The sequence below is a fragment of the Hoplias malabaricus genome, chromosome 11 (genome assembly GCF_029633855.1).
Source record: "Hoplias malabaricus isolate fHopMal1 chromosome 11, fHopMal1.hap1, whole genome shotgun sequence".
Classification (NCBI taxonomy): Eukaryota; Metazoa; Chordata; class Actinopteri; order Characiformes; family Erythrinidae; genus Hoplias; species Hoplias malabaricus.
In genome coordinates this window covers 19724062-19737494 of record NC_089810.1, presented here as the reverse complement: position 1 = coordinate 19737494, position 13433 = coordinate 19724062, and the positions used below count along the sequence as shown (strand labels likewise).

The window sequence follows — 13433 nt, the reverse complement described above, 5'->3', positions numbered from 1 at the left end:
CTGTTACAAGTGGCAATTTCAGCGTATTGAAATTACGGGTGAATTGTTTGTCAAAAACCGTTTTAGATCTTTCACTCTCGTCAGGTTCTGTTTTTTTCTTTGTGTTTGAACTTTGAGTTGAAGTGTATTCATATTCCCCCTCCCCCATATAACCATTTGTTCAGAAAAATTCCTGACATTCCTTTGATGAAGCTATCCTTTAATCAAGAAACTTTAAGAAACTAAACTATTTCCATACAACAGCTCAGATTTATTAGCTTGTCTTTTTTCCTATTTTCTTTTGTTTTCCCAGCCACCAGGCTCTCAAAGGGAAGTTATTTTTTAGTTACTTTTCTAAAGTAGCTTTATAAATTCCTATAATCTCTGACTTTACTGCATCTTTGTAATGGAACACTTTAATCAATCGAAGCTTGAAGATGCAGGTTATCACTATAACATGTATTTAGTTAGAGATACATTTAAATATATTTGTATTTTTATTTTACTTCTACTAAAATATGTCTGTTTTACTTAATTAATATAAAGCCGAAAGGTAAAATAAACATTTGCATCTTGTTAGTACATACGTTATGTTGACAAACGTATATGTCACATAAAATGATAGCGAGGAGTCAGTGTAAGCTGAGCTACATAGTGTGCAAAGGTCATCAACTTCCTACAGAGTCCGTCACTACAGACCTCCAAACTTCATGTGGCCTTCAGATTAGTGCGCAGAGAGCTTCATGGAATGGGTTTCTATGGCAGAGCAGCTGCATCCAAGCCTTACAACTCCAAGTGCAATGCAAAGCGTTGGATGCAGTGGTGTAAAGCATGCCGCCAAGGGACTCTAGAGCAGTGGAGATGTGTTCTTGGGAATGACAAATCACACTTCTCCATCTGGAGATCTGATGGCAGAGCCTGGGTTTGCCGGTTGCCAGAAGAATGGTATTTGTCTGACTGCATTGTGCCAAGTGTAATCTTTGGTGGAGGGGGGGTTATGGTGTGGAGTTGTTTTTCAGGATTTAGTTTAAGTCCCAACACTTAATGCTGCAGCATACCAAGAGATGTTTGACAATTTCATGCCCCCAAATTGTGGGAACAGCTTGGGGATGGCTACTTCCTGTTTTGAAATGACTGTGCACCAGTGCACAAAGTAAGGTCTTTAAAGACATGGATGAATGAGTTTGGTGTGGAAGAACTTGACTGGCCTGCACAGAGTCCTGACCACCACTTGACAGAACACCTTTGGGATTGAGTTATTGCGGAGACTGCAAGCCAGGCCTTCACATCCAACATCAGTGTCTGACCTCATAAATGCGCTTCTGGAAGAATGGTCAGATTTCCCATAAACACACTCCTAAACCTTGTGGAAAGCCTTCCCAGAAGAGCTGAAGCTGTTATAGCTGCAAAGGGTGGGCCCTATGGATTAATAATGGGATGTCACTCAAGTTCATATGCATGCAAATGCAGCCATACAATACAGTGTATCATAAAGATCATACTCTATTCAATTTTAAAAAAACGTTTTTTTTCTTTGTAATCTTAAAGTGTTGGTCATTTTTTTTACTCCCTGTAAAACACCATATGACATACAATTACATCAACAAAAGCCTGTGGGCACGGGCAACTTATAATAACCAGTAATATGTTCCTGACCCAAATGCCACACAGACCAATCAGCAAGTGCCCTGAAAGTCAGTACAGTGATAAACGACTCTGGAGTCGACTCCCAACACCAGTTCAGAAAAATAAGCAGGACATGTGTATTTAGTTGTGATCTGCCAACAATCATAATTCCTTTTCCAAAAATAAGTAAGGCTGCCACACCAGGGGCCCATATTTAACATTTTGAAGAGTGTGGTGCAACAGAATACACAGTTGTGCTTGAGGCATTTTATGCCCTAATGATTCAAGAATCACTGGACACGAAATTGGATTCACCCGGACACTGTGTTCAACAGATATGTCAAAACGATCAGTGTACACTGTTGGTGCCTCATCAGGAGTGAAGGAAAGCATAGGCATGCTTAAACCAAGTGGTAAGAATAAGTTATATGTGTTTCCTATATTGAAATGAAATTGAATCCGTTGAATCTGACATTCAGTTTATTTAAACAAATAGAACTGGTTCGCAAAAATAAGTCAAACACTATTTTAAAATGCCAGCTTTTCACCATCCAATCAACTCTCGATGGATAAAATATTGTCTTACTCGTTTCACTTCCTACACAACAGTCCTGTTTCAGTTGAATGTAGATCATGTTAATGAAGGAAAAATGCATTTCAATCTATGTTTCATGTTAGTTATTCCTTTTTAAGTGTATTTTGAAAACATGATTTTTTACTGGTGCATAAAAATAGAGGTAATTTGTGTACAAAAATATTCATCTTTATTAATCATTAAATGTAGCAAGAGCACATTTGAGACTGTGACTATGCACTAACTGAAACATTGCTCTTTTTTTTACCCTGCCATGTCATTTTTATTCATTGCAGGGTTTCTTAAATAAGGCTGCTCTCACTGTTGGCATTCAGGTTTCATCCCTAGTGAGGAGCAGTGGTCTCTGGAGAGCTAAGACTGAGTCTGTCCCCTGAGCCTCATTCATTCTCAGCTCTAAGCCTCTAGCCACTTTATTCTGTACTTCAATGAACCCCCATGCCTCAGCCTCTTTGAAACAACACTTTAAATGCAAACACATTGATTGTTTATGTGCTGGCCCCCTGGGTGAGGCCTCACATTTTTCTCTTTCTCAAGAAGATTCTCATCATTCACTGATGAGGCATAAAGTAAATAAATTACTGCACCATTAGAAGATCTCTTCTGCCCTCATTATCCCTTGTGCTCCAGGGAAGAGGGATCTATCTGTATTTTCTTCCCTTAAATAAGTCTACATGCAGCACCTATGTATGACCTAAATGGAGGGATCACAAGGCCAAGCAGAGACTGTTGAAGAAGAACACTAAGGAGGATGGGGATGATTTATAGTTGGTGAATTTGACCCTCATAAATAAATGTTTCTGAGTGGGGTTTGGTTTGGATGTGTGGATTGTGTGGGTCTAGGAGTCACTTTAATTGGAAAAAATCCTCGGTGGTGGAAGTTCTTAAAGGTGAAAACAATCAATCAATTTTAATCATTTAGATAAACAGGTTCTTTTAATGATCCATCGAGTTGAATGTTCTTTAGGGAACAAAAAGTGATTGTATGCAGTGATGCAGAAAGTGATGTTGTAGAATGCAATGTAGAATCCCTAGATTTTAGAACTGGTTTACTGCAACAAAACTGTCAGTTCGTATTCTTCTCCAAATGTTCTGTAACCGATTATCCAGTTCAGGGTCGCAGTAGGTCCGGAGCCTATCCGGAATCATTGGGCGCAAGGTGGGAAAACACCTACGGACACTTTTCAGTCACGAATCTACCTACCAACATGTGTTTTTGGGCTGTTGGAGGAAACAAGAGCACTCAGAGGAAACCCATACAGACACAGGGAGAACACACCACACTCCTCACAGACAGTCAACCGGAGTGGGACTTGAACTAACAACCTCCAGGTCCCTGGAGCCATGTGTCTGTGACACTACCTGCTGTACCACCCCTTCTCCAAAGGTGTTCGAATTTTTTTTTTCTTTTGCATTATATAAACCAAGCACTACAAATTATTCATACAATTTTATATCAGAACACACAACGTTAGTATACATATTTTATTTTGGATTTATAGATCTCTTCCTGTGCAAAAAAACAGAAGCAATATCATTTACAAGTGGAACTAACTCCCTGAGTGCTTTGCCAAGATGCCCACCAAGAAGAGAGATTTTCCTATAAGGACTAGGGGAACTAAAAACAGATGTTCTAAGAGAACATATAATGACACCAATTTGGCACCAATTTATGAAACAGTCTTCAAATCACACTAGCAGTGTCGCTTTGTCATAGTTTTCAATCATTCACAACAATATTCCAACAGACTCTAACATGAGAGAACAAATCTTCAACGGTCTGCTCGCATAACTTTCTCATACATGGACACAATGTTAGGGCTTGGGGCGAGTGGGAGAAGGGAAGAGCATGTTTGGCATTGCAGTGGTCAGAAGTCATGAGGGTGTGTGTAACTCTGGAGCCTTCCAGGCTATATTTAAAAGACACTACTGGAGCATGGTGATCCAACACATGCTTCATGGCATCTCAAGCTAATTGTTCTGGCCTGAAACAGTATGATGACTGAATTTACTCCATTGTTAGAAACCATATGCACAATCACATCAACACAAGCATCGAGGTTTTAGGCTTATGAAAGAGTGCGTAATGTCTCCCACATTAATCTTGCCATTCCCTCGTGACACATATAGTACACAGTTGAGATCTGACATCGTCATGGCAGCAGATATCAGTTACCCAAAAATCACACTGCCATTCCAGCAGTATCTGCAATATTTTAGAGGGGTGTCATTTGCAGAAATTGAGACTGAGATGAACTGTATGCATTTCTGTATGTCAAGGTATTTTGTCATCCATCTCCTGTAAACCACTTATACCAAAAGTGATGTATTTGCTTCTCCCAAAGCCAGGTTTGATTGTGTTTACAGGATGCCGAGAGTTGAATTTTGTTACACTTTTCTTTAGATCATTGTTCATAAGACAACATGACACCTACACTGTCCTTTGGTGACAAGAGACAAGAATGTCTTCATCCTGACATGGGTCACAGTGGGTCCAGATCCTATTTTAAAATCACTGGACACAAGGCAGGAACATACCCTGGACAGGGTCCAATGCAGGGGTTCACACACTGATCAAGTTTCTCACACATTCACACCTATGGACAGTTTCACACAATCAATTGCCCTAGTAACAAACAACTGTAAAGGCTCGTTCCATCAAAGGTCAGTTTTAAATGGCTGTTTTAGTCAATTTCACTCTAGAACGTGTTTACAATTAAAGGAATGAACCTCTACAGATGTGTTTGTGGGAGTTGTCATGACACACTTCTGTTGGTGCCATAAAGCTTAATGAACATCTATGAACTAGAGTAAACATTTAACTGGAATTTTAACTACTTTCTGTTGCTGTGATAATCTATGCTCAGTTCTTATGTGAACATACTAAAATCCACATTCATACACAGATGCATAAAACCAAGCACCTAGGCATGCAGACTGCTTCTAGAAACAGAATGAATGGGTCTCTCTCAGGAGCTCAGTGAATTCCAGCAAAGTCCATTTGTAAAATGTCCTCATTATTAAATATTCCACAGTCAAATGTCTGTGTTATTATAACATCGTGGAATCCATTTGGAACAACAGCAACTCAGCCACGAAGGCGCATAGCAAGGACAAAGGCCAATTAAGCCCTCTTGCACTGCTGAAATCGGATGGCTGTGGCATCACCAGTGACCCCTAGTTGATAAAGCCCAGCCTTTTCCAACTGGGGTGCTGTTTGGTGTGCCATTTGGCTTCATCAGAGGTGCTGTCAAAAATATTCTGACCTTGCTAAAATAAAAATGGCTGATGTACACTGGCGTACTTTATGTGCTTCACAAGAACAAAGAATTTTATTGCAGGAAAGTATGTTTAAAAAAGTACAGCTGATTACAACTGCTGGCGCCTGTATGTGTGTGTGTGTATGTTTTGGATGTCAGACAGAGTATCGTCTTAACATTTTAGACTCAGGTAACTACAAATTTTCGTACTTGGAAAAGTATGAAACTCAATACAGTTCTGTTCCTGGGCTGAAAAATGCGGGATGTATTAAGATATTCCACAACAGCTCTTTAGGTTGGGTTTATAACTGAGTACTAATTTGGTGATTGGTTTCAAGTTTCTAATTTACCCTTGGGACATCCCACCAGTTACAGTGCATGGATATTTGATTTGGCTTTTAAACATGCTTATAATGGTTCTCCAAAATCTGTGTGGACAAAACATTTACAGACAGCAGCCCCTGAGTTTCACTGCTGGTCTAAACTGATTATAGAAAAACTAAACAGAAGGAACCCCAAAAATGTGGCCTGACCATTGAGACTGCCACTGTGTATTTAGGAGGTCATGGTGTAGCAGCCTTCTGCTTCTCCAATTCAACAACTCAACAGCAATAATTAGGAGTGAGATTATATCAGCCTACAGCACACTGGGTTTTCAGGCAATATTCCAGACCAGAGAGAGTGACAGGGGCTTTGGAAGAAAACAAAGCCAGAGAAAGAGGAGGAGGAGAAAAGGAAATATAAGGAGGAGAGGGCAGATTTAATTGCAATGTGTTTTCACTTCACTATTGGGTGGCACTGGGAGGGAGAGGGATGGAGTTGATGAAAAGGGTTTGTGGAGGAGGAAAGCACAGGGAGTCAGGCTTTTAAAGAAGAATTAACTAGCTTTCGGTGAGTGGCCCCATATGTGCTTTCTCCATCCCTTTCTCTATCTGTCTTTCTCTGTGGTTAGAGGCTGAGGGAATGCCTGCTCCTATATGTCACTTGTCTCCTTCTTTGTTTCAGAGCAAATGTAGTGTATTTGTTGCTGAGGTAGTGAAAGATCACTGATAAAAAGTGACAAGTGCTAGCCTGGAAACTGCTAACCCTCCTCATTTCTCTTCTAATGAGACAGATGCCATCGCTTGTGTGCTCAGATCATGCACTGATGCTTTCATCAGCTATGTGTCAAAAACAATATGTGCCTGACAAGAAGGAAACATTGCACATTTTAGATTAAATATATTGCACATAATATGCCCAAATGTTTTTGGACACCTGCCAATAAAATTCACCAAATAAGGTGATAATAAATTGGAATATATTTTTATAAGATTATGAAATAAAAATATAAAACTATTTTTGTTTATTATATATATACACAATTCTAATTATAATGAATATGAATGTTTTATTGGAATATTCTAATTGAACCTCTTTTGAATACATTGGAAATCTATGCTACAAATATACCCCACATTACCTGGTGCTTCATTCCCCTTCTATTAACTATACTTTTCTGAATATTGTTAAACAATTATCATGTGTCATAAATTCTGGCTAATAATCACCACAGAAATGAGATGACTGTCGTTATTTGAATCCTGGACTGGCGGCATCAAACCCTCATCCAGTCACTAACACACTCACACCTGTGGACCTGTGACACAGCCAGTACACCTACAAAAATACAGGATTTTTAAACTGAGGTAGGAAACCGGAGCACTTGGAGGACACCCATGCAGACACATGGAGAACAAACCCAACTGCTCACATACAGCAAACCACAACACCAACACCCTGCAGCTGTGTTGCAGTGACTCTACATGTAGCACCGCCATGTCTCCTAAGCTATTAAACAGGATTCTTCATTTTGTACAACTACTCACAGGGATTCCCAAAAATGCACAATGATAACTCTTAAATTTTAGAGAAAGCATCAAAATGATCACACTTTCTATCACTTAAAATTATCTTATGATTAAGATGCTGTTGAGAATCTGGGCCTTGGGCGTTTAGCACATGCTCATAGCTGATGACAGAACAGCTGTTGAGATGATTTATCATGTTGTTTTTATATTATAAACTCCCTCAGTTTGAAGTGACAGTTTTATTACCACACTTTCCCTCAGTGTTGCCTCTTTGCTGGTCAGCTCCAGCAATCCAAAAAAAAAAAACACCAAAAGAATGGTGTGACCTCACTGATCGATAAAGCACAAAATCCCAACAGTCAAGATATTGTTCTCTGAAACATTGTGGAGGCTCATTGGATATCATCCTGTCTTGACAGACAGCACGGCTGTGGAGAGATCTATTGAGAAGAAGTGAAAGCAATCTGGCTTCACAAGACTATAGAGGAAATGGTTTTTGTCCTTTTTTTGAAAAAAGAGCTTCCAGGGGGGCGCAGGTACAATGGAGCAGCGAAGGGGGTTGCAGTGATTTATAAAGTGTTACTAAAATCTCTGAATCGTTATTTCCGAGGCATCCTGGAGGGAAAAACTCAGACCTGAATGGGAAAAGTCCACAAATCCATGTAGATTGGCCTGAAAATGAACAGCGATAGTGAGGATAAATGAGGGAATAAAGGCTTATTTACATATGAAAAGCCAAGGGTGTGAGAGTTTAACAGTTCATTAGCACTAATATAGACCCTATATAGACCCTCATCACCTGTCCGATTGTCTGACTGCAAGCCAGTTGGGGGGTGGGTGTTTCATGTGGCACTGACCCCAGTTTTCTGGCAGGAAATATTCCTAAAAAGTTGACTTTAAGAATATATGCAGTTTTCATAGTAGAGGGTCCTGCTTTCACTAGAACAGGTGTTACTGTGGATCAGACACAGCAGTGCTGCTCAAGTTTTTAAAAAATGTCCGTTCCCTGTCCGTTCTGTTCCACACACCTACCTTGGTCCACCTTGTAGATGTAAAAAGAGACAGCAGCTGATCTGTTGCTTCAACCTGTTGCAGTTTGTGTTGGTCTCTCTGATGTTACATCTACAAGGTGGTCCAAGTTAAAGGTGCCTTATATTGTGAGAGTTATAGTGAGAGGGCACAGTTTTTAAAAACCTGAGCAACCCTGCCATGTCTGATCCTCTCATACGAGCACCACCATACTAACAGACCATAACCACATCAGAGTCACTGCAGTGCTAACAATGATCCACCACCCAAATCTTAACTGCTATGTCATGGACCCGTAAAACAATGTGAAAGGAGGCAAAAAAAAGTATGCAGAGCAATAAAAGAAATACACTCTTTGATTGTAGAACTACAAAGTGTTCCTGTATGAGCTGTGGAGCTGATAAAATGGATAGTGAGTGTAGAAACAAATTTAATGTTATGGCTGGACAGTGTGTATCGGTTGTGTCCTAATGTTAGACATATGTTATGTTGCATGCAGTGTAGGGGACTGTAAAATGCAACACGCATGGAAAATGAAGCAGTTATTCAAGTCGAGGCAAGAGATGAAAGCTGTGTTGTTTTGAAGGAGGTAATGAACCTCAACCATTATTTTTGCAGTAAACCATGTAATGTTTAAGGCTGACACTGGCATCATTCACAGCAGTTACTGAGGGTTATTCCAAGTGGGATATGCTCAGTGTGTAAGACTGGCTCGAGCACTCTGTCAGCGCTGACAGGTCATTGAGATGTGGTTGGGGGCTGAACTTCAGCTTAGATGGCCTCGTTAATTGAAACAGAAAGCCTTTCAAGTACACAGGCTCTTTGCTTCATTCTGTCCTTGTTTCTGCTTGTCTGCTAGGAGAAGGCACATTGCTCAGTATGAAAGGATGGCAGTGTCCTCTAGATCAAAATATAGATATAATCAAAGTGTCAAAGCAAAGCTGTGGCTAACGTAGCCCCAGATTTCTTCACTTAACAATAAGTGCGCAAACACAACCCATCAACTTCAGATGGTGATATATATTATTTTAATTATGGATGCAGGACAAAGCCAAAGATCCACTTCAGGACAAAGGGAGGATGCTGTTGTAAACATGCACAGGAAACAAAGGATTGTTCAAGCTATTAAAGTGCTGAAATTGATAGGGTGAAGCCTGACAACACAACATGATAGCATTGTCAATACCTCAAGAATTGGCTCTGTATTCATGTACCACATTGTGTTCTATGGCTCTAAACCCAGACGTTTAAAGGCTAGATTTTCTGAGCAGTGGAACAGTGGAAGAGCTCACTATTAAGCCTCCCATTTAAATGCCAAGATGGAGAGGACACTGCATTATTCAATGGAGCTTGGGACAGCAAACCCTAATTGTAAAATAGTGTAGTGAGTGAAACGCTTACCCCAACCCTGGACCACACAGGTCTGGATAGGCTTCAGGGAACCAGAGCAGTGGTGTGCACCAGCACACAGATGAGTGGACTACTTCGTCTGAAGATTCACCCAGCATTTGACAGCAGTATGCCACCGGATGCGGATGGGGATTTGAACGCCCACTTGAAGCGAAGACCCACTACTTTCAGACTGAGTTCGGGACACTAAAACAAATAAATAAATTAATTAAAATAACTCAAGAGCACATCATGTTATTGCAAAGCACTGGATAGTCTTCCATGTAGAAGAATTAAGAAATCTCCACTTTCTTCTGACGTATTGGTCACAAAGTCAGTGACAGAAACAATGAAAATCTCCATTTCAGTTGCGAGCTTGGCCTATGTTTCAGGCAGTGACTTCACATTTAATAAGAGGACTGCTGCAGGTCAGTAATCATTCATTCATTCATTCATTATCTGTAAGCGCTTAACCAGTTCAGGGTTGCGGTGGGTCCAGAGCCTACCTGGAATCATTGGGAGCAAGGCAGGTATACACCCTAGAGGGGGCGCCAGTCCTTCACAGGGCGATCAGTAATCAGGTTTTTAAATAAATAAATAAATGAAATAAACAGGGTGGCATGGTGGTGCAGCAGGTAGTGTGCAAGTCACACAGCTCCAGGGGCCTGGAGGTTGTGGGCTCAATTCCTGCTCCGGGTGACTGTCTGTGATGAGTTTGGTGTGTTCTCACTATGTCTGCGTGGGTTTCCTCCGGGTGCTCCGGTTTCCTCCTACAGTCCACAAACACAGGTTGGTAGGTGGATTGGCGACTCAAAAGTGTCCGTAGGTGTAAGTGTGTGAGTGTGTGTCTGTGCTGCCCTATGAAGGACTGGCGCCCCCTCCAGGGTGTAATCCCGCCTTGCGCCCAATGATTCCAGGTAGGCTCTGGACCGACCGCGACCCTGAACTGGATAAGCGCTTACAGATAATGAATGAATGAATAATATAAACACCACTTCACTCTTTTCCTGTGTGCCTTTACCACAATGCCAAAGAGTTCATTTAACTAAAAGGAGAGGATTTTCTATGAAAACCAAAGCTGTGTTGAGTGTTATGAGTTCTTCTATTCATTTTTTGGACCACTGAACTGATACTTCTTCCTAAAAGTACAATTTGTAATATGAAGACTTCAGGTGAACCCATTGAACTCTTAGGTTCAAAACATACAACAATCAACAATAGGTGAACAGAAGTTTATTATAGACACGACACATGCTATAAGCATCAAACAACACTCAAAGTTAATTTTATGGCTCAGATATATTTCTGAAAGAAAAATCTCATGAGACCTTTCTCATCAGTTCCACTAGAATTTTTGGCATCACTACTGATATAAAACCTTTAATTCTTAGCTGGAAGTGTACAACTATAATTCCACTCTTTATTCCCAACTGTTTAGCATTGTAGATGTTCTATCAGAAGGTTTTATCTTAGGCCATTCATACTGTGCATTTTAAAGCATGAGTTTAGATGGAATAAACCTAGGCCACTGTTGGCCCTTTTTTAAATGATTACTATTTAACACCAATGGTTAAGTTTCACACACACACACACACACACACACAGCTATGATTTTTATTATTTAAACATTGCATTTAAATTCCTGACTGTTGACTAGCTATACTCATTAGGATGATCAGCCCAATCCTGACAGGTGGCTGTTTTAGATAAATTTGATGTGACAGTTAGAGCGTACTAAATTTCCAAAATGTCTAAATTCATAAAATCAGAGTGGAGGGGCAATAAAGGAAAATCCTAGAAATAAAAGGAACAGGAGGCAAAAGAGTTAAACAAGAAAGAGGAAGGGAATGGTAATAATATAAAAATAATGCAATAATTTGGCATTAAATGAGAAAGAGTTTGTAAAAGATCCATGCAGTTTGCAGAATTGATCTGTACGGAGGGGCTGACTGCTCCTGCAGCTGAATTCCACCAAAATTATAAGGTGAAAGAAAATTAATTCAGTTTTCCCCAGTGTTGACATCAATCTATGCCCGTTTCCCTCTCTGCAGTGACACATGCTTGCAGAGAGCTGTCTGTTTTTCAAAATCTCTAACTTTAAAAATAGAGTGTGATCTGTTATGCAGCATGAAAAGTTGAGAAATTTTTTAGAAAAATTTTTTGAGAAAAGCAAACTTCTATTTTAACAATGTTATTAAAAACTTTTCATCCGAGAAAAGGAGATGAAGAGATTTTTCTTGCTGGCTGCTAGAACCCTACTGCAGCAGTTCCATCTTATTGACGTATGTTGTGAGTTGACTGAGTTATATCTTGTAGTAGGCCTGGGTTGTTGTGGTGAGATTTATGGTTTTACTCAATATGTATTTAATCATAGTTTCTGTTTCTGATGACTGCTATTCTGTGCTTACAGTGGGCTGTGTGATTTACTCATATTGGAAGGTATAATACAGAGAAATTCCCTTATACAGATTTTATGAACCTTTAATAGACTCATTAGGCCCACAACAACCTGTAACCTTGGGGCCAAGAACAAAAGAAATCCATCCATCCATTATCTGTAACCGCTTATCCAATTTAGGGTCGCGGGGGGTCCAGAGCCTACCTGGAATCATTGGGCGCAAGGCAGGAATACACCCTGGAGGAGGTGCCAGTCCTTCACAAGGCAACACCTGCTGCGCCACCGTGACGCCCAATCACCTTCGTTCTCTTTCAAATTTCAACCCAACTGAATGTGTGTCATATTTAATCTATTTTAGGCTAAAGTAGTCACCCAGACAACAAAGGGAGAGGAGGAAATGGAGGAGTGGATTATTTTATCGGAACACACCCCTCATCAGATTAAACTCAGTGTACTAAACCATGCAAACTTACACTTTATAAAAACATTCCTTTAAAAAAGCTTGGTCTAAGGTATATTCCATTTTTGCCTATATGCTTCCCTTGGTGTTGTCTTGTTTAGTAGTTCCTTGTATTATCCCTTTTGCTGTTGTTAACTAGCTATGTAGCCTTTTAGCTTAACTAGCATGTTAGCAGTATAAAATAATAAAGTGGTTTAGTGGTCCTAAATAAGAGGTCAAAAAATAAGACACATCCTAAAATATATTAAAACTCATTAAAACCTGAAATGTAAATGTTATTATGACTCATTTTATGTGTTTAACTATACACATGCCTCCAGTTTGACATACACACGTCTCTCTATCTCAGGACTGTGGATTAGCAAAAGTAGCAGCTGGCCCTGGCCCCAGCTTCATCTCCTCCAGTTCTCCAGCATGATGTATCACATTAAGGGCTTTCTATATATAGCTCACCTGCAGCGGCCGTTTTCCTGCTCCATCTTCTCTGCTTCTTTTTTAAACCGTTCCTTGTTTCTGTTTCTCTTGAGTCCCTGCGGAAGAAAATGAGGACATGAACAGGGTTGTCAGCTCATTTATCAGAAACAGAGGCGTGCTGCATAATATTCAGGCGCTTTATCAGATATTCGGTGCCTTTACAGCCTCGAGCTTCAACGCCTGACCAGCAGGGGGCGTCACTCTGAATCCCCTCAGCCTAGGTTTGTTGCCATTACCAAATGTTTGATCAGAGACTATTCTTTTATGTTAGGGGATTTCTGGTATTAGATACCAGTGCTAAAATGTAGCATGATACACTCATTACACTCATTACAAGAGGTGTCTAAAATTGCACATGTAGAGGTCAGAAATCAGG

At 40.2% G+C, this 13433-nt stretch overlaps 1 protein-coding gene across 2 annotated transcripts in view; it reads right to left on the bottom strand.

Moving 5' to 3' along the window:
- tspan9a (tetraspanin 9a) overlaps positions 1-13156 on the bottom strand; it is a 290269-nt gene extending 277113 nt beyond the window's left edge. For both annotated transcript variants that reach the window (XM_066684884.1, XM_066684887.1), the window contains exons 1-2: positions 13037-13156; positions 9738-9932 (exon numbers count right to left, since the gene is read on the bottom strand). The gene's annotated coding sequence lies outside the window, so the exon portion shown is untranslated. The remainder of the gene's footprint in view (positions 1-9737; positions 9933-13036) is intronic.
- Between the last annotated feature and the right edge of the window lie 277 nt (positions 13157-13433).